The sequence below is a fragment of the Fringilla coelebs genome (genome assembly GCF_963513975.1).
Source record: "Fringilla coelebs genome assembly, chromosome: 17".
Taxonomy (NCBI): domain Eukaryota; kingdom Metazoa; phylum Chordata; class Aves; order Passeriformes; family Fringillidae; genus Fringilla; species Fringilla coelebs.
In genome coordinates this window covers 9,973,464-9,995,569 of record NC_140043.1, presented here as the reverse complement: position 1 = coordinate 9,995,569, position 22,106 = coordinate 9,973,464, and the positions used below count along the sequence as shown (strand labels likewise).

At 41.2% G+C, this 22,106-nt stretch overlaps 1 protein-coding gene across 1 annotated transcript in view; it reads right to left on the bottom strand.

Moving 5' to 3' along the window:
* GALNT9 (polypeptide N-acetylgalactosaminyltransferase 9) overlaps positions 1-22,106 on the bottom strand; it is a gene marked incomplete at both ends in the record, with an annotated part of 191,833 nt that overhangs the window by 14,735 nt on the left and 154,992 nt on the right. The gene's annotated exons all lie outside the window — the stretch shown is intronic.

Here is a 22,106-nt window from a genome sequence, read left to right as displayed (position 1 = left end):
TTTTAATCGAGTGTTTGTTACTGAAACTTCTACAAAAATCAGCTGTGTCATCTGGCTGTGTCTGACATGTGAATGGGGTATGGAAAGGGCTCTAAGGTCGCCCCAGAGCCTTCTCTTCTCCAGACTAAACATCTCCAACTCTCTCAGACTGTCTCCACAGGAGAGGTGCTCCAGACCTCTCATCATCTTATCTCTGTGGCCCTGAGTTGATGAAGAGGGCTAAAAGGGGCTGAGTGGACACTGTGTCACCCAGCCAGCCCAGACACCATGGAACCCACACTGAGCAATTTTCTCCCTGCTGATTGTTTACTGTCTGAACTCCAGGGCAGGGACAATGAGGACTTGTCTCTTTGCATCAGCATAATCTGGAGTGGTGCAGTGTGGGAGGCTTATGGGTCCGGCTCCCTCAGGTCTGCACCTAGTAGAAAAGTCTGAAAATGAAAGATTAAAATATAAGCAGTAATCCAGTACTTTCCAAGGTTGCCTTTTATTGAGAATAAAACCACATTTCCATAAAGATGCATTCCAGAACTATACAGGGGCATTCTCCACCTAACCTGCCTTTTCAAGGACAAAGATAAAGTGCTTGGGAAGTGGCAAATAAAATCTCTGCTCTGGCTTTTCTTTTTTTAATACTTTGTTAGGTAATATTTACTTGCTGCTTTCCAAAGAGCTCTGTAGTAAATCACTGACTACTGAAATTTACATTTGATAAATGGAATACACTGAAAAACACACCGCTCATAAATTTGGACTGACTTGTGCTGAGGATTTCCAGTGCAAAGAGGAAGTGCTAAAAAAAAAAGAATTAATTGATTTTCACAATCAGAAGGAGAAATGAGCAATACACTTTAGTATACTGCTATTTGCCCAACACAGCCTGGAAGTCAGCTATTTAATGCACAGCACACTTTTCTTTCTATTGATATGCCTAATGACCTTGTAACTCTTATTTATGTATTTTGGTACCAAGGGCAAGTACATTATCTGAGTGACAGATTTATTTCCTTTGAATGCCAGTGCTCACACAAACCTGAAAACGAAAAGGTACTAAACTGCAACATTAAAGAAAACAGTTTAGCTCATCTGTAAATTCAACACAAACAGTTATTTATCAGTGATAAATTCTCCACAGATGAAATCCACAGGGAACACAGACACCTGGCTTTGAAGGAAACACAATAAAACAATGCAGCAGCAGCCTCAGGCCAGAAAACTCTTGCTCTGATCCTGGTGCTCAGCTCTCAGTAGGGGTCTGGCTGTGGTGTGGCTGCCCCATCCAGAATCTCTTGGATTGCTTTCCCCTGACAGCCCAATTTGCTCTTTAAACATCCAACATCTGCTGAAGAGGAGGAAAGAAGGAAGGAAACAGCCAGGAAATATTCAAGGAACTGTTTCTTCCTCAGAAGATGCTGAAATTTACCCCAGATGACTTGTTATTTTTCTGGGAATATGTAACTTTTAACACCAGCAGGGAATGTTTCCCTGGATAAGAATGTTATTTCCAATCCTGAAGAAAGAGAACTGGATGTAGAGCACAGGGGCAAGGAGTCAGGTTTGTGGGTATCACCAGGTGAACATCATTGTGCCACCATTTCTCCACATCCCAGACAAATTTCATGCTCCTCAGCTGTGGTAATTTCTTTCCAAGCCAGACAAGGTCTCCTGTTTAACTTCATGAGGATCAGGGGCTGTTCAGGGGAGCACAGACATGACTCAGTATCCCCCACACCCCTTTAGCACATGGCCAAGTGCAGGGTGAAGATCTTGTCTCCTTCCCTTCCAGCCCAAAAACTACTTAAACTGACACTAAAGAGAAGAGTTTCTGTAGTAGAATCAAACATGTGCATCCAAAACTGGGCAAGATCCCAGCAGCTGAGAGCCATCATGTGAGATTTGGATGAATTCTTGAGACTTGTGCTTGAAGGAGGAGGATGGGATGTTCAGCTCACCTTCTCCTCTCTGGACACAGAGTTGAAAGGCAGAAAACCATTCCCTGTCTGCTTCTAACCAAGGGTGAAAGAATGAGGAAACTTTTGCTGTATGAATCAGGTGAGAGAGAGGTGAGTCAGCAGCTGATCCTGGTTGATTCCCATCCTCTTTTCATTCTCAAAACTGCACTTAATGACCCATTTTAACTGTAGCAGACAACACATTTCTTTCCGCATCAAACTATGAAATTACACCAGGAAAATAATTACATGCCTCTGTAAAACACTTCTCAAGCAGGGTCCTTAAAGCACCTTACTGGGGGAAGCAAGCTATTTCCAACTGTGAACATAAAATGATGCCCAAGGCCCTCCAAAGAGACACATTTCAGGCAATCAGAGCAAACTGCCTTCTGTATCTGTGGCTTATCTTCTGGCATAACAACACATTTCCAGCCCAAGTTATTCCTCTCATATGGAGCTGCCAACGGTAAATGTGTGTCTCAAGGTTCATTTACTGAGCTGGTGGAAGGGTTACAGTCTTTGAGCTGGTGCCCACAGGGCTGCACATCACTGAAAATCCCACTCTGCCTTCTTTTCCTCCATGGAGAGACAAATCCCTGAGAGAAATTTTGGGTTTTTTTGGCTTCACAGCATGCACTCAGCAAACCTGTACTGTGGGGCAACAGCCCAGGCTCCATGGAAGGCCAGGAGCAGCAGCAAGGCAAGATGTGTTCTCCTTGACTTGGTGCAGCTGAGCAGCCCAGGGACTCATCTTTGCCTCTGTGAGCATCTCACTGTGCAACATTTTAAGACATGATCAAGTAATTCCAAGAGACACTCAATTTATTTGCTAATTGTAGCTAATTTCTAATTTCAGCACTGCTCTTTAGGCTGCTATAAACAAAATTGATGGCAATTTAAATGTTACCATAGCCGTGTTACCTTAGCATTTTTATTGCTAATTATCTCAATCAACTTTTCTATAAACAGACATATTAAGTATTGAGAAGAACAAGTACCCCCATCAGGAGTAAATTACAAACTGAGTGATTATGTTTGTGGCTTGCACTATAATGATTTACTGACACCAATTATCAGCTATTCCTGTACATCTCAGGTGTGGCTGTCCTACAGGAAAATGTTTATTTATGCAGCAGCCAGCTGGACATCACATTTTATGCATCAGAGAAAATCTGAGCTGAGGCTGTGTCTTGTCTACCATGGCCTCAATTGTGCATCAGCAAAGGTCTCTGAAAGCAGGTTGGGTACATTATTTAGAAAGGCTAATAAGGTGCCAAGCTTTAATTCTTGCCAAATGAGAAGAAATTTTCCAAGGAAACACATTTCCCCACAAGTGCTTTATGCTGAGATTGAAACCATCTTTGTCAGGATTTAAAACAATTGAAGTTAAAAAGAGTTAAACAAGCCTGGCCACCAGTAAGAAGGAGGTAGAGCTGCCAGAGTGCTGGCCTAATCAATTCCTAAATCTTGGCAACATAAAGAGGACATTGCTGATGTGTTTTCCTGCCCTGCATGTGAGACCTGCTTCCAACAGCATCATGTCCTGCAGAGTGAATGTCAGAAATACCCTGGGATTTAATATTTGCCATTTTTAGCATTTTAAATATTATTCCTGGGATTTAATATTTGCCATTGGCAAGAGAGAAGCTGAAGCTCCCAAGAGGCTTTTGCTAATTAAAGGGAGGGCTCTTCCCTCTCTATGGACTTGGTGCTCTGTAAATTGAATATTACATAATTGTGTACACTGGAGTGACTGCACAGGACTCTCTAATTTGGTACAGATGATCTCACCATAAGCAAAATCAATAGGTAACAATAAAAATGGCATCAGTATGAAGGAAAGGCTGAGGAGACAGTTTTAACTTTGAAAAACCTAGACTGGAAGTAAAGATTGTGGTCCTTGAGAACTTTGTACCTTGCTGTGAATTTTGCAGTTCAAGCACCCTGGTGTTCAGTGAAGAAGAAAAGTCTCAGATTCTCTGTTACAACTCTTTTTTCCATCAAATAGACCTTTGATTTAAGCAGCTGGAGGGATGACTTATGCCAGAATGTGTAACAGTGGAAAGGACACTTCAGTGTGTGGAGGATTTCCTTCCAAATAATCACCTTTGCCAACACTTTTGTACCCTCTTCATGGACACACCACTCTCAACACCACAGGTTCACAGATGCCAAAGCAGCTCCAATGAAGTGTGACCCAGGCATTTACAATTTGTTCGTCTCCACCTCTTTTAAAACCCAATTTTTCCAGGAGAGCTGGGGTTAGTCCAGCTTTTCTAACAATATAGAACATTGAGCAATTAATGAAATTTTCAGTCCCCTGAGGCTTTGAGCCCATTTTTCACAGGTGGCAATCTCTCTGGAGGTGTCACTGCACAACATGCATGGGTGCTGCAGCAGCTTTGTGCTTCTCCTGCTTCCAACAACTTTGGACATTTCAGTGACCCTTTCCTGGAAGGAATACTCACAGTCTGCACCTTCCAGCTGAAACAAAATGGAAGGAACCAGCTTGAAAACACACATGGAGCAGTGGGTGCCTCATTTCTGGTACTCCCAGCAGAGGTTGGCACCTGGCACTTGTGCCATGGCCCTGCCAGGGGCAGCATTTCAGACATGGGTGTTCTGCACATCCTGGAACAAAACCCTGGTGCTGGAACAGGGCTCTGATGTTTTGTGGAGCAGTCCTGAACTCCATCTGAGCAGCACTTCACAGAAGTAGCCTTTCAGATTTCAAACTTTCTTTTCTGAGTGAAGGCAGCAGAAGAGATGGAGGAGTTTTTAAAGCAGCTCAGATATCCCTGTTTTATGATATTCCAGTGTGGGAATTCTTAAAAGTCAGGGATCTCAAGCTTTCTTCGAGTTTCAAGGCAAAGCCTACCAGAAACAGACGTCTTCTAGGCTGCCTACACACACCTACAGCAGGACTGGAAAAGATTTTTCTATGGTGAAAGAATTTCCACATGTTTCAGAAATTTTTTTGACCTAAATTTTCAAGACTAACATCAATTTAAAATGTTTTCACTAACTGAAACAAGCTCTTTGTTCCCCACAAAGGTTTTTCTGAAACTGAGTAACTGATGATTTTCAGAATATCTGCTTGGTGTTAAAAACTTTTTCAATGTAAGATTACATATATATATGAAATCTGAAAGGTCAGTTTAAACTGAAAACACAAGCCTTTGTTATAAAATCAGAACAACACAATCTTTTGATAACATTAAAACCAGTATTTGTTGCCTAGAAATGTCGCCAAAGCACAGAGTGTTGAAAAGAAATAGTTTTGGTTTAATTTATCAGCTGGATCTGACAGAGGGATCAAATGTGGTTCCTTGAGGTGACAAAAGTCTGATTTCTGACAGAAGCTGCAATACCTGAAGGGCAGGAGGACATGCAGTAAATTCACAGCTGCAGGCACCAGTGAGCCCCTGTAACACCACAGTGTAAAATAAAATCCATGTGTTCTGCACGTACAGGAGAATTCCTGCTCTGGTGAAGTCAAACAGAAAGGTAACTCTTAATTCTTAAAAACCTGCTGTCATTTCAGTCTCTCTCTCCAGCCAGCCATGAACCAGAAGAGATTCTACAAAGTATATTTGAAAGGTGACAATAAAATCCCTTCCCATCTGAAGAGTGGGAGCTCTGCACTTATCCTCCAGTTCTTAAGGGATGTGCCAACTCTTCTAGTGCCAGCACTAGAACCCAAAAATTAATAGGAATATTACACACTTAGTGTTCCTGCATCTCTGATATTGACAATTTAGATAGCTCACTGAAAACTGATCTTTCACAGTAATTTATAACCTGACATTTTCTTGTTTTCTAATGGAATCTTATGGATATTCTCTCCTGCACGTATTCTCAGAGCTGCCTAGAGAGTCATATTTAATCAGCTGTGCTAGATAAAGTGCTCTCTCTCTGTTTTTCACTTCACATAGGAAACTGTTAGAGACTGGGGAGCTGTCATAATCAAACACATCATATGGAAAAATTAATCACATGCTCTCGTTTTGTTCATCAACTGCATTTTTATCATCATCTTTAAAGGCAGCCGTAATTATGGTTTAAAAAAGCCCCAACTGTCACTTCTCAAAATAGCCTGTGCTAGTTAATGGTGCCTGTCTAGAGCAAAAATCTTTCCACACTGGGACAAACCAGCTTACATCACAGAGACTTTCAGCTGCCAAAAAGAGACCTGAACAAAGGAAGAAATCACATCTCAAGATCCACAGATCTTTGTTTTGTCAGAAGTTTCAGGATAAACTTCTGACCTATGCTTTCAAATTGCAGGACCCAGGAGGGTCCTTGGTTGACTGATCCTGACATTTACTCGGTGACAATCCCTCCTTTTTGCTCTCAACTCCTGCTCAAAGCAGTTTGCAGATAATCTGCTCACAGCAGATGTAGAGGGAGTGTGACAAAACTTCAAATATGAAAGCTAATTCTGTCATTAGGAGTCTTCTAACCCTGCATGTGTCAGTACCCACCCTTTCCTCTTGCTGCCCTGGAAGGCTGGAAACACAGAGCAGTGTTTTTTGGACTAATGATTTTTGGAGGGTTGAATTTCACCTGGGGCTCTCCTCCTGTTTTTTCCCTGGCTCAGACAACAAGAATTTAATTTGAAGAGAGAAGAAGAGATAGAGAAGTGTAGCCATACAAGTCTTTAGGATATGTTTGGCTCTAGTATTACTGCTTTATGATTATTTTTTAATCAGTATTTCAGTTGTCCCTTGGAAGCTTGCTGCTTTTCCCACAACTATTACAACAGAGTTCAAGGGTGTGCTGCAAGATTCTCCTGCAGAGTCATTTCATGTGAATTTCATGGCAGACTCAGAATGATACCTTTTCTTTATAGAAAAATAAAAGAATTTTTTCATAGGTACTCGATTAGCCTTTAAAATTTGTTATAATTTTTTGGAGTTTGATCTCAGCTTTGATCCCTTGGGGTTTTCTGGTATTTACAGATTATTTGCTTTCAGAAAAAAAAAAAAGGCAGTGGAACAATAACATTCTTGCAATGAGACACTCAACACATGCTTGTTTTATATTAGTCTGGTGGCTTTTCAGTAGCAAATTTAGAGGCTGTCCTTCACTTGTTTCTTAGAGGTTACACAGAACCTCAAGCCAGTTAAGATCTCAGATGTGACAACAGCGAGAAGATAAAACCCTTCTGTTAACCCTCTTACAGAGGCAAGCAGATAAGCAAGAAGAAATTGAAACATGTTCTAGAGAAACTCACACTCAGCAACTCCTATCTTGCTGTAAAGATAAACTTTGTGTGTAAAGAACTAGGGCTGATAAATTAATACACTGGCTGCTATGCGAGGGAGGTTATAGGATTTAAAATTATATTAAAAAATGCCCCATGTGCTTTAAGCACTAATCCCATCTCCATAAACCCATACTTTGCACAACTTTTACAAAGGGTAATGCACCTTTGAAAAGAGCATGTGGGGAGAAGAAGCAAATCTCTCTTCTGCAAGGAAAATTCCAGACTCTCTGAAATGCCTTGCTGGTGGGGGATGGAAATTGAAAACCCCTTCAAGGCAAGAGGAGCAGGCTGACCCTGCACAGGCAGGATGCCCTGTGCCAGGCTGAGCTTTGCTCATGGACTTCAAATGGCAAAGAATAAAATGTGCCAAGCTCCAAAAGCTGCTGGTGGCTCAGGAATTCTCGTTTCCTGCTAGGGAAGTTCAGTCAGTGAGGTGATGCTGGACAAGCTCCCCCTGAATCTCCTTGACATCACTGCTCAGGGTCTGGCAGGCAAGCAAGCACTGGGGAATGGGAAGAGGGAGAAAGGACAGCCAAAGAGCAAGGTTTTCATTTTCCAAGGCTTGTTTTTCTTAGCAAATTAATGAATGTTGGCGCCTCAAAATGCTCCAGGAGATGTTAACAGCTCCTACCACGTAAATGACAGGCATAGGAATGAGACTGCTTTGAGGCAAACCCTCAGACTTCATACACTACAGATAATAACTCCATTTTCTCTAAATTCTCCTCAAGTCTAAAAGAGGCTGCAGATTTCTCCTGGTCTAGTATCATCCATATATGTTGTGTTTTGCAAGCACAAATCATTTTTCCTCTATAAAGTAAATGAAATTTGGTATCTCTAATGTAGTTTGCTAATTGTCCCAGGCAGATGCTTCTCATAATGTATTCTTTCAGAATGCATTTGATGAGAATAATTTTCTGCTTTCTTACAAATTTACTCAACTTTTTTCCCAAATCAATAGCATCACTGTCAGTCATTTCTGTAAATATGCCAGCATAGATCCTGTTTGCACTATAACTGTTAAAATTCAACAGATTTGCCTTGGAAAAATACAATCTATATGGGATACATGAAACAGCATTAAAGAGCAGCCTGTTATTCTTGTTCCTCACATCTCCTTCATGGGAATGCTTTAGGTTTTTTCTCCTCGCTTATCCCAAAAGACCATAGAGAAAATCTCCCTCTAAGTTCAAACCCCAGCAAGGGATAAAGTCTTATGTACACTAAGCTTACATGAGAAAATCTGCAGCTGAGCTCCTGCAACATTTGAGTTCTTAGGAAAATACCCCTTTTTGCCAGAGAGTGCTTTATTAACCTGCACCAAAGCTCCAGGCAGTGCTGGCTGGTCAGCTCAGCAGCTGGAACACAGGAACAGGACACTCACTGCCACAGTCCAGGCCACAGAAAATGCCCAAGATTGGATAAACTGAGCGTGCTGCCATCTCCAAACCACGTTTAATCTCTGGCAGGTGCGAGGGGAAGATCAGCAAGAAACCCTTAGGTCAGAGTGGGGATGCCTTGCTTGGCATAGAGGTGTTCACATGAGCACAGAAATCTCTTGAAGAGCACAAAATTAACCCTGCAAGAGCACCTCCCTTCAATTGTCACCTGAGCTAAGCCAGAGGGAAAAGAAAAAATAAAAGTTGTTAAACTTTTTCTTTTTTCCACCAAAGTGAGTTCTCCACTTTCTTGTGCAATACCAGCAGCTCACACTTGCAGCCTTTTGCTAATAATGAAAAAATACTTCCTGTGTGCTCAGCCTTCAGTAAGAAGGCTGAAAAATGATAAAATGCTTCCTGACATTTTGGCTGAGACCACAGGGAGGAAGAATAAAGAGTGGAATTTATTGATGCTTCAATTAGAATAAAGTCATTCTTGAATGAGGAAATATTGAAACAGACTGACTAATGAAGTGATCACAAAGGGTCTTTTCAAAGGACCCTAAGTGGAGTCATCCTCATTTGTTTTCTCTTTCCACAGCAGACCCTTAAATGATCTCTGCATATTGTCTACACTAAATCCTGCAGGGTTGCTATTTCATTTTAAAGAAAAAAGCTTTTAGGCTGCAAGGGATTCATTCAGTGAGAGCTATTATGCTTATTGTGGCTTTGCTGCAGAGCCAAGGGATTTACTATATGCTCATTAGATCCTGCTTTGTTCCAAAACAATCTTTTACCATGCAAATTTCAGCATGCTGATCTACTTAAAATAACATTTTCCAAAAAAAAAAAAAAAAAGAAAAAAAAGGCTATTAAAGTAAAAACTTCTTCCAAGGCACGAACACTACCAATTCAGATTAATTACTAATAAAAAATGGCAGAAAAATGGCAGAACCCACTGTCCTCAGGCTGGATGTGTGGCACTCAGCTGGGGCAGTTTCCATCTCTTGTCAGTGCTCTTTAAACTCACCTGCAGACCACTGAGTGCATTAATTCCACCTTGTTCCTCCTCTGTGACCTTCCTGAAGGAGCAGTTGTATGAACACAACCATGAATATTATCATCCAAGAGATCTACCTGATAGCTCATCCTTAATAGTTCCATAAATCTTGCAAAGTCTTGGTGCTTGAGGTGTAGAGCAGAGATAATCCTGCTGTAAGGAATTGTGTGAACTCATCCCTCACCTGCACAGAGCCCAGCCAGGCTAGTGACACCACATGAAAGCATTCTGTGCCCTCAACAGCAGAGCTCAAAACTGGAGCTAGAATCTACACTAAAAACTGATCTCCAGGAGGAAAATTAGTAAAATAACTGAGGTGAGCAATAAGAAAAAAAAATCACTTAGTATGGAATTACTAACAGATCATTACAGTAATTCCAGGCAGCCCTTCCCACACTACCATTCTGAATTAGATCAGCAAACTAAACATGCAATTTATACTTAAAAAACTCACAAATCATCACCTGCTTATAATGGACAAGTTCAGCTAGAACTGTTCATCACCTGCTCACTAGAGCAACACATGATTACTGCATTCAGCTGATGCCCTGTTTTACACAGTAAGTGCCAAATCCTTAATAAACATTAGATGCAGATGTGTGTGAGCATGGCTTTCACTGGGAATGCTTATTTACTTGGGATGACAAACCCATGATTAATATTCTCCTCCCAGGGCTATGGGAAAGTGCCAGAGGAGGGGCAATGCCCATAAAGGACTGGAATAGGATATTTGAAACTTGTCTGAAACTTGAAAAATGCCTCTGCCTACACTGCACTCTCACCCAGGCCCCACCAGCCTTGGCAGCTACCTGAGCTGCAAAAGGAACAGGGGAAAATGCAAAAACCCCTCTCTGGTGAGTCTGTTACAACATGCTTTGACTTTACTTTCCTGACTATCAGACAGCAGATGTCTGGAATGGTTTTTGGATACCTCAGAGAAAAGGCAAAATGGCACAGAAAAGGAACTTTTAGAGAAGAAAGTGCCATTATATCCCAGTGATTCACTCTGCTTAAATGCTTTATTGCTGCTATTAATGGACAGATATCAGCATTAATCATAGGCTGTGAAATGAGTGACAAACGAAGCTATTTTGTACATCGCCTAAAGAGCTGGTAAGGGGATGCAATTTGGGTAAAACACAAAGGAAAAAGGCTGTTTGTGATTTTGATGGACAGCTCCCTAAAGAATCTCCAAATTCCAGGACTGCAAAGTAGGCTGTCGGGTTTGTAGATTTGTTGCCTCTCCAGGGAAATTTGAAGTGAGGTGTATCACCAGCTGCAGCCTTTTACTGGTTCTTTTAACTTCATTTCTTCAAGATCACTTACTCCCATTTACAAAGATTTAGATTAGGGTTTGCTTTAGCTGACAAATTGTTTTGTTTGCTGGATTTCCTTCTTGGTTGTTTGTTGTATTGTATAATGAAACCATGAGAAGTTTATCAATGGTGACATATAAAAGATTTTGCTAGGCATGTTTTTTATTCTTTAAGTTACCTAGGCCACATTCCATCTAACATAAGGATGTGAAAATACACACACACACATTTGGTAGTATTTTTCCCAAGAGTTAGAAGTGTCCTCACAATTGAACTCTGCAAATATTAGCTTCAGCTTATTGGGAAGATAGTGTCCCATATTACAAAAGTGCTGAGCAAATAAGGGATGTTCTTTGTTTGCAAGAGATTTCTAGAAGTTAAACATATAGAGATACAGATATGGTTTCAAACTGAACCAAAATGGTGCTTGACATTTCAAGGTGTTTGACAACTCAAAGTATGGAATGAAAGTTCATTTCAGATCCAGCAAAATATTTTGTTTCAGCAATATCTGAAAAGAACCTTTTTGAGGATGTAATATAATGGCTTCTCCTTTCTCAACACATGCACTTAGAGATACTTCCTTGCCAAATCTACATTCTTTCTCAGATAAATTATTTGGCAAATTAATGCCCCATTATAGACAAAAAGATCATTAGTTCATTACAAAGAAGGCATTAACATTTACCTTTTGCCTTTTCTCAGCTTCCCTAATTAAGTCATTCATCACCATTCTTCACTTGTATCAGCACAAAACTTACCCTAAAAGCATGTCAGATGTGACCAGAAAAATCCTGCATTAGAATAAGTACAGAGCTTACATGGTGACCCACAGCATTTTATGTTCCCAGACTGTGCCTGTAATTTTACTTCAGAATATGCACTTCAGCTTGGCTAAAATAAATAACTTAAAAACAATCCTCTGTTACTCCAGTAATTTTTTGTTTCTGTAGAATGGCAGGAATCATTAAATGCTACTTTGCTTCATTAAAGTCTGAATTTCCAAGAACTGAAAGAGAGAGTGCCACAGGGTTAAGTAATTCTTTCATCACATGGCTGATGTGTTTTATCCCTGCTGGGTCACAAGTCCTCTTCATTTACTGAGCTCCAGGTTTCATCCAGCTATTTATTTGTGGAGCCTTTGTTGTAAACATTCTGAGCTGCCAAAGAAATTATCAAGTGTCTTTCATACTCAACCTAAATATAATTCTGTCAGAACATTAAAAAAAAAGGTTTTCTGGTAAAATGGGATGGATGATAAAAAATAATCAAACCAGCAGAACAATTACAGGGGCTGCAATGCTTTGCCTATCATCTATAAGGAAATCTGAAAAAAATATATAGCTTTACATCATTTTTATGAAGGTACTTTTCTGGACTTGCAGTTCATTTAATTTTGCCCTGGAGCACGTTTGCTGTGAGTAACATGGAATACAAGCCACTTGTCTGTCCTCTTGTCTCTAAATAATCTCTTTTCATCTTAGAGTCAGGCTGTCACAAGCAGCTAATACCTCTACAGAGATAAAATAAGACAAAAGCAATAACCACAGTCAGGGCCCCTGGGGATTTCTTCACTAGCTCTAACTACAGTGTCCACTCTATCAAAATCCTGCCTTGTTGCCCTGTGTCAATGTTTACATGCTCTGCTGCTTCTACCACTTGTGTTTTCAGAGGGATTCCAGCCTTATCAACTGCTCTGTCAGCTGATGGCAACAACTATTTCCTTTCCCCATCTCCCCTGCCTCTGTCACCTGCTGCCAACCAGCTCAGAAACAGCTCCTGCTCCAGACTGAACCCTGCTCAGCAATTCCATTTTTACAGGAAGGATGCTGTGTTTACAGGAATAATTCGAGTACCCTGAGGCACAGCAGCAGAAAGGGCTTTGTGTCCTTGCCTTGTGTCCTTTCTTTGTGTCCTGTGTCCCATTGCTCAGACTAAACTGGATGTTGGGTGGTTTATTGTGGCTGGACCTGATCCCAGAGGTGTTTGTGCCAGTCCTGGGTCATTCCCCCCTGCCTTCCATCTTCCCCCATCCCTGCTGCTTGAGCTGGCTGTGCAAATGCTCCACAAGTTGGGTAAGTTATAATTCAAGTCTAGTTCAAACAAATATTGCACAATTTTGACATTTTTGGGAAGGCTAAGCAAGCAGCTGAGGTTTAAGCAAATGGTAATCTGTGTTTCAGAATAAAGATGAAGAGGAGATAATATTTCTGGTAGCTTTGCTGGAAACAAAATGCCCAACTATAATTTATGTTGGCATGGACCTGTTAAAGGGTAAATTTCAGTTTTTTGAAAGAGGAGTACTGTGGCTGTTCATGTGGCAGCAGTTATGGAAGCCTCAATTACATCCAGATGCATTTTGAAATACCAGGAGCATTTTATCCTCTGAAAGATGGACATGGACAGAAATAAATAAATTTCCTCCCATCTGGCATAGGGAAAAAAAAAGAATATACAAAAATAGAATGTCTTATTCAAAATCAAATCTGAACCTACAGCAGAGCCAGAAAAAATGAGCTCAGGTTTCCCAATTTTTGAAAATCTTTAGCCAAAAAATGATCCTAACACAGCCAGCTGTGGCAATGTTACTCATTAGCAGATCTCTGCAGGATTTCTGGCTAGAAAACATCAGTTCTGCTCAGTATTTCAAAATTAGTGTTCAACCCAATCTTTCTCACCTTCCTTATTTTGAAGAGAAATCCCCCTTGGTGCTCTGACAGGAGCTGAGCAGCACTGGCAGCCCCAGGTGAGCCAGGCCAGGGCCCCAGTGAATTCTCAGCCTTCCCATGAATTTCCAGGAGCATCCAAAGGGGCAGCCAGGCAGCACCAGAAAGCTCTGCAGATAAACCTGTCCCATGTCTGCCCTTGTCAAAGTGCTCAAACTTGCTTAAACTTGCTCAGACAGACAAGCCAAAGTCCTTGTCTTCCTCTGACAAATTAAATGTATTTTACTACGTTCCTCCTAAATAGCAGAAGTGTGTTTTTTAACCTCAAAAATGTGCAGTAGAGTGAGATGTAAAAAGCCCAATCTATTTTCTGAGAGAAGGCCAAGAGACAGTTTAATAAGCAGCTGCATGGGAAGAAATTCCTGCTTGTAGCTCTTTAATGTAGCAGAAGCAGACATAATGAAATCTAATAATTGGTAGATCATGCTAGAGAAATTCTGACTACAGAATAAATTGGAGCTTTTTAAACAACAAAGATAATTATAAATTGAACAGCTTGCTGACCCACTGTGGCAAATTCTCTACTACTTTGAGGGTTTTTGCAGTCAGAGTAGGCATCTTCTAAAGCCTACCAAAAAACAAACAGAAATGATGGGGCTCTCTGCAAGCTGCTGGGTCAGGATCTTGGCCCTTCATTAGCCAGTTTAATTAAAGAAGCCTGATGGAAATTGGGGAATTTTACCTTGTACATCAAATTCACAGAGTATCAGAAAGGAAGAAAATATCACAGCTCAAAAGGAAGGCCATCAATTGGCAAACTTTACTTTTGCAATGATTATAAATTGTACAAAACTTTTCTGTAATAAAATTTAATCAGGCAAGCTTCCTAGCCTGGGCTAAACTCAGCCTAATGATCCTCTGATGTAGAATTAGAATTTCTTCAAAAATATTTCTTTCCTCAAATTTCTGATACTACAATTACTAGTTACAGGGCAAGAGATACAGGTGCAGATTAACAACCCCTTCACTGGCTGAAAAATAATGAATGCACAGTGCACCAGCTTCTGGTAATCCAAGACACAAAAGAACAGCCTCTTTCTCATGGCTAAGGATGTGCAGGAAACCAAAAGCTATCAAGCAGAACATACTTACTGCACCTGTGAGTGGCACAGTCATGGTTTTATATTAATAAACATGGTTTTACATTCATAAACTCAAGAGTAGGCAGCAAATAACTAAACAGGAGTAACCATGGCCAGGACTGAGCTTGCTGTGGGACAACAGCTCAGAAGCAAATGTTCTGTAAATGTCTCTCTCCAGTAGAGAATAGAAACTTGGTTTTGAAGCTGGCCTTTGGGACAGTCATGACATGATGCTAGGTTAAAAGAGAAGTAAAAAAGCTAGCAGCAGAGTTGCTGGGCAGAGGGCAGGTGCAGCGAGGTGCTCCCAAACCCTCCCCTGGGAGCAGCAAAGGCACCTCCAGCCTGGCAGGGGCACTGCACAGGACTCCAGGGACTCTGAGGTGTCCCTGCAGGGCAAATCCAAGGCAGATGGCAGGACCTTCCCTGTGTCCCTGGCTGGATTATCTCAGCCTGGACCTCACTGCCAAACTGCTCTGCATTTTTAACCCTTAGATTGCCCTTTGCCTGCCTACATAAGGAAAATGTGCAAAGAGAAACTTTTTCTATCCTTTGAGACCATTAGGAAACGATGCTTGGCTGCTGCTGCAGCATGGCCTTACTGAGGGCAGGAAAGCAATTTGCAATTGCCTGTAGTTCCAGATCCAGCCAAGCACTTGACTGCTTGCCTAACTGCACAGCTCTGTGTTATTCCATTGACTAGAGCAGGACCACTCACACAGTTAAAATTAAATGCCTGGTTAAGTGCCTTGTAGGTTTTTGGCTTGTTAACAATTCACAGCCAATACCTCAACCTGCTTAGGCTGTCTCTCCTTCTCACTGCAGTGCTCCTCTGGAGTGTAAAAGCTCCTTTTAACTCCAAATTGAACAAGTAAGTGTGCTCCTGAAAACACCCCTGAGAAGATCTACTGAAGAACCTGCTATCTTTCCAACTTATGCAATTTTTTATAACAGATCTGTACATCACACTTATCTCATTAGCAGTCATCTCCTCAGGCAGTGCATACAGTGTGGGTGGGTTTTCCTTTTTTTGATTTACCTAGGAAGCCTCGCTGTCTCTAATTTTCCATGAATCTCATGAATTGCCACTGAAATCTTTATAGCTACAGTAGCCTGGGATGTAATGTTCTAAACCAATTTTATACCCAATAAAACAATTTAATACCTAATAAACTTTATGAAGAAAGTGGCACATTTCTAAGTAGTGCCTCTTGCTAATGAAATCAGGGCAAGGATGCTTGAGGGAGAAAAGCTCCATGTCTGTGTGCAGCAGCCTGGGGTGTGTGCTAACACACAGGACACCAGAGTTCATCTTGCAAGAACTTTCTGGAGCACCCACACAAAATTCTGGGAAGAGATGATTTTTGGGTTTCCTTTAAACAGAGAATAGCACACGTAACCTCAGGATGAAATTGGCATTCTTCAAAACAGAACTTCACTTGGGAGAACAGCCTCATCATTTTGCTCCATAGAGCAGCATGTAACAGATCTAATCAAATAATTGTAATATGCTTCAGCTAGAAAGAAGGGCAAGGAAGAAAAACTGTGTGTAAAGGAAAAGAGGATGGGTCACAGTAGCAGCAATGACTTATGAGGGTTATTTCTCACATCTGAAAACCCAATAACTCACAAGTACCCCGGCCATAAGTGAATGATGTGAGCCTTTTGTGCAAGTAAAATTTTCCATTATGTACCTAGTCTGATGCACTGTAACAATTTGTCTCTTTTCATAGAATCATAAGGAATATTTCCCAGAGAACATCAAAAGCCACAGAGGGTAAAAAGCTTCCTTGTCTGAGAAAATGCCCATACCTTGATCATCAGCACTGCTCTACATTTAAAGCTGCCTCAGTGCAGCATCCTTTGGATGCTCTCTAGGAGGTGTGCCCCACAATACATCATTGACATACAGTCTATATCCTCTGTTTCCTTCTTTTTTTTCCCCTGGCACTAATTCTAAACTGCACTTTCAGTTTGGCTGCTGTCAATTTGCATTGACTCACTGACTGTGCTGAAGTTCTCTGAATCCATACCAGCCTAAAGGCAGGAGCTGGCCAGAAGAACAGCTTTTGTAATCCTCCCCTGCCACCTGATTAGTTATCACAACTGGACCTGGGAATGCTCCATGATTTCAGCATATTAAAAAACAAAAAATCCAACTGATAACAAAACTACTGGCTTATTTCTGCAATTTGCCTTCTGGACCTCTTGGAGTAGTTTGGATGTTGTGCTCAGCTGTGTAGCAAGGGGCTTCATGTTTCTAAACTTACCTTAAAAAAAAAATGAACTTTAAAATGAAATTTCTGCACTATTTTTTATCTCATAGAGAAGCATTGTAGAGGGTGATCATGTGCTTTCAGGAAAATAGTGCAGATAATAGACCTGAACTTCATTTCTCAGTTTCTCAGCTGACACTTCCAGGATTTGAAGAAAAAGTCCTCGAAGTCATAATGACTGTAGAGAAGTAGGGACCTCTGAGTGACCTCGTTCTGGTCAGAAAACTGCTCCAATTCCAACCTCTGGCTGCTTCAAAGGCTAATTCAGAACAGCAGCCCCTGTTATCTAAAGCAAGCTGGAAAATGCCAGCCCTGATTCTTCTCTCCAGCTCTGGATACTACAACCTGATGAAAGCAATTTGTGGCCCTGAGATACTCAGTCTTGGCTAAATATCTGAAGCCTGTGCTTTATACTATGGTAACAAAATTTGCACATTTTCTCCTGTCCATATTCTACTCCATCATCCATTTCTCCATTTGGAAAAGAAAAATGAAGAAACAGATGGGTGCACAGACTTAAACACATGCACAATTTTAAGCATTTTCCCTGGCCTGAGTGAGAAGTTAAAACTGTGCTCAAAAACCTCTATTATCCAGGAATGGAATTAAATCTGCCCTGGGTGCTCTTGCATCCCTGTGAGACGGATCTGTGTAATCATCTTCCACTTAATCAAAACACAACGCAGCAGAGCTGTGATTACACAATTTCAGATGACAAGGAACAGTCCTCATCGTTTGTTTTGATGAATTCTGAGTTCACTATGTAGATAACATGGTTAATTTGTTATTCAGATATGGCATTTAATCATTGAAGGACATTCTGTCTCTGACCAGGAAAAAAAAAAAAACCCAAACAACTCAACAAGCAAAGTAACAATGATCAAGAAATATTTGATAAATGTGATATGTTTTGAACAGTTTTGTTTAAAGTGTTGAGCTTAGCAAAAGCAGGCTAAGAAAGCAAAAAATGTACTAATCAATGAATGGAAACCCCCCCAATCCTGCCTTGTTTCACTTCTCTGATATTTCACATCTGCAAGTTGCTGCACAGGAGTTGTGTTTTATTTTTTTTTTTCCCTAAATTACAGTGGTTTTGTATTCTGAACAAATTCACTTGCTCAGCAAGAGAAATGACATTAAACTGCTGACAAAATGTACAAAGCAGAGCTGGTTTCAGATATTCATGCTTTAGACTGTGTCAAAAGCGCTGCAAACATTAATATCAAACCATGACTACTTCTAATAGAAACTATGAAAGAAGCCAAAATAAAGTGTGTTTTCTAAAGCAAGAAGCTGAAAAAAAAAACGTGTCTCAGCATGATAAAGAGACAGTGGAAAATTCAGGTACTGATTTCATGGGTATTAACTATGCATAATATACCTGTGTAAGGAGGAAGCATAACCTTGTGGGTAGGGCATTTCTGAAAGCCTGAGAAGAGGAGCTGCCTGCAATCCTTGCTTCTGTCCAAAGCAGAGCTTTGGAATAAGACACCCCACACTTCAGTGTCCTCCATGTAAAGGGCAGATCATAAAATTGCCTGCTGTGGAAGACACAGCAGAATCAGAAGCTGAAAAAATACAAAGCAATTAAAAGAGCCTGGAGTGGGTTTTTTTTGTTTTGCTTTCAACAAAACAACATCAGAGTTTGAAAATACTGACAATTTGCTCACACATATTTGGGCAGGGCTTTCTGTGTTGATTTAGAGTGGGGGTTCTCCAGATATCCCTGATTATTGGTTTGTATATGGCAGATCTGAGGCTCCTCAAAGTCAGCAAATTCATCTCTTTTTAGCCACCTGCAGTTATTTCCCAATTTAGCAGCAGCCACAAGGTGCTGGCTGAGCAGGGTGACCCCCTTTGTGCTACTCCCTCCTTCTGCTGGGTGGATCATCACCAGTGGAAGGGCACATGCCATTAAACATAATTGTCCCTTAAGTGAAGTGTCACCTGTGAAATGGTTACTACTCCCAGCAATTTGAACAAGACACATATTAGGACAAACCAGTATTTTATGTCTGCAATGGATGATATCTACACCAAAAAATGAAGTAAATTGTTCCTCTTTAAGTCTTTGATCTTTAAAGGCAGCAAGTCAAGCCATTTGTACACAGTGAACATTTCAGTCTATGCAGCTTTCATCATTTCCAGCCATTTTTAGCCACAGAATGGGCCCTGTCTGTACAAGGGTTAGCATCAGGGTGACTGCTTTTTTCAGAGTTTCCCTAAGCAGAATTAAAAGTGGCATCAGGTACTGGGAGAGCAAAACTTGGCTCTCAAGTAGGTCCAGAAGAGGAAATTCAGTGAAGCTTGAAGGAGAAATCATTCAGTCTCCAGCTTCCCTTGCCTTTTTACAACCCTGAAAAGAACCAAAGCATTTAGACCCCAGCTGCCTGGGGATCCCCTGGGTAACCTTAGCACCTGTGGTGGGTTTGAGCACTCACAGTTTGCTCCAAGTTGTATTAGTCTGGCCCATCTGTTGGTGTGGAAAATGTACCTGCAAACAGAGAAGTGCTTGGCTGTGCCATTAGTGAGGTGATTAGTGGCACTGGCACACTGGCAGGCAACTCTTGTCCTCAGAAAGAAACAAAACACATTTTCATCAGCTGAAATACAGAAACTAAACCCATAAACATAAAGCATCTGCTCTGTGGAAGTGAAAGAAAAGAGGAGAAAAACAGAGAGAAACATCATGGCTTTAAAATGATAAAAGCCCTTCCAAGAACCACACACTGTATTTGCTGAAAAGTCTGCAGCATCATTTGTCAGCTATGAAATTTCAAAGTGAGGACCTGAAGGTGGAGCAGGTACATGGCACCACTCTGTTTTTGCTCTCTGAAAGCCTCCCAGTGCTTTTAGCACAGGAGAAGGTGCAGGTGCTGATCCCCTTTGTGGCACTGGCAGCAGCACTGGGAACCTGCTGGGGGCAATTGGCAGGCACAGGAGTGACAGCCTTGGACATCAGACCTCATGTCTGATGATGAGGAGGGAGCCAGCCTGCTCCAACCTCTGTCACAGGGACATCAGCACCTCCTACCCAGGTGCCTCCTTCTCCCACAGCCACCTTGGTCCTGCCACACCACCAGGGAAGTGATGCTTCCACCAGCTGCTTTTCAAAAGCCAGCTAAAAATGCAATGGATTCAGGAAAACAAGATCTGATATTTGTGTTTACACTCTTTAAAAGCAGCCCAGGGCTGTAAAATTTTGCAGGAAACATCACTCTCATTTTCTCCAGCTGAATGACACAAAACAAATTTCACCCCTGCTGTAAAATGATGCTTAGTGATGTTACAACCATGCTGTTTAGGGACAAAAGAAAACTGAAAAAAGCTCTCTGTGCTCAAAAACTTCCTACATTTTCTATGCATATATGTCAACTAATAAAACATATTCTTCCTATTGAATACATGACTCCCTGTCTGCTCTGACATGGCTGTTTCCTTCTTGCACAGCAGAACTTTGGAAATCCAGTCTTGGACCCACAGAAACAAAGATCCCATCCAAGACCTTCTCTTTCCATCCAGTCACACATCCTGGCATTACAGGGTGACACCACAATGCAAACAGAGACATAAACACCAGGAGTGGCATCCAGACTCCTGGCTCAGCCAAGTGCACAATGAATACACCACTAAGAATTTAAACAAAAAATTGTGGCTGAAAATCCCACAAACAGCCCAACTTTCTTATTGTTCTGATATGACCTGAAGGGTGCTTCAAAAGAGAAGAGTGGCAAACTGCACAAGGAAGGGCTGTAGCAATGTGGGTAAAGTATTTTGCTGCTTGAAAAAAAATAATAAATTAAATGTTTTAAAGAAAATAGAGCAAGAAAAAGGTCTTTGGAGAAAACTGCCACAAACTGACAAGAGTTTTGCCTGACTGAATTCAAAACACAGCCCTGCTCAGCCCATCTGCTGAAAGACAACGTTACAAAAAAAAATCCAGTTTTTGTGAAATTCTTCAGAAGACAAATCTGATTGACTTGTCAGCAGTTCCTTACCGTTCTGCAGTTCCAATAGCATATGATATGAGAATCAAATATTAATAACTTTGCTTCCCAGGAATGCTTCTGTAACATAAGGAGGTATCTCTCATGAACCTGTTGCTCAAAATGATTGTGATTTTTCATCTTAGATGAGCTCTGAAAGCCAGCACCACTAGGTCAGAGGGAAGCAGCTTTTGCAACTCCTTCAAGTCATTCAGAGGAAAGAAAGCAGAGGCATTTGCTGATTTGAGTCACTGAAGAGCACAGGCTCTCATATTTCTGCTTTTCAAAGGTGCACTGGCTCCCACCATCACTCCTGGCAGTGCAGCATCACACGAGGGCATCATTGCACTGTAAACACACTGAGAGGAAACCAGCTCCCACCTCAAACACTCACTGTCCTCTCAGACAGATGGAGAAAACAGATGAAACAGAGGCAGGAACTTCCCTTTACACATATTTTGATACAAAATATTAAAATCACATAAAGACATGTATAATTTTAGGACATGGTGTGTATATCTATATATAGAGATATACACACACTCTTGGCATCCTCCCACAAAATGTTTTTCCTTGAGGGAAAACGCCCCAGTGCTAAGTTCCAGATCATTCCAATTGAACAAACACCTCAGCAAAAGTAACACCACAAGTATGAAATTAAGTTTGAGGTGTGCTACAGCACTGTAAGCTCCCTGCAGAGAGGATCTGACAGAACTGCAGTCAAAGTGTTACCAGAGAAATGTTCAAGTGAAAATTCACTGGGATTTGGACATCCAGGTCATCCAACATCCTCTGGAAAATTTCACCCTTTTTATTGATCATTTCTCAAATCAGATGCACACCTAGCTCATAAAGAAACAGAAGTGTGACAGCACACGTGCTTGGGAAGGGGGAGAGGAAGGAAAAGGCACTAATCTGCCAGCCAAAACAATATTTAATATTACAATTACTTTATTGCTTCCACTCCACTTGATTTTTTGGGCCAGCAATCAAGTCAGAAGGATTTATATTATCAGAGGACCTGGCCCTCATTTTTCTTCTGAATTGTCTCTATTGGCTGCAC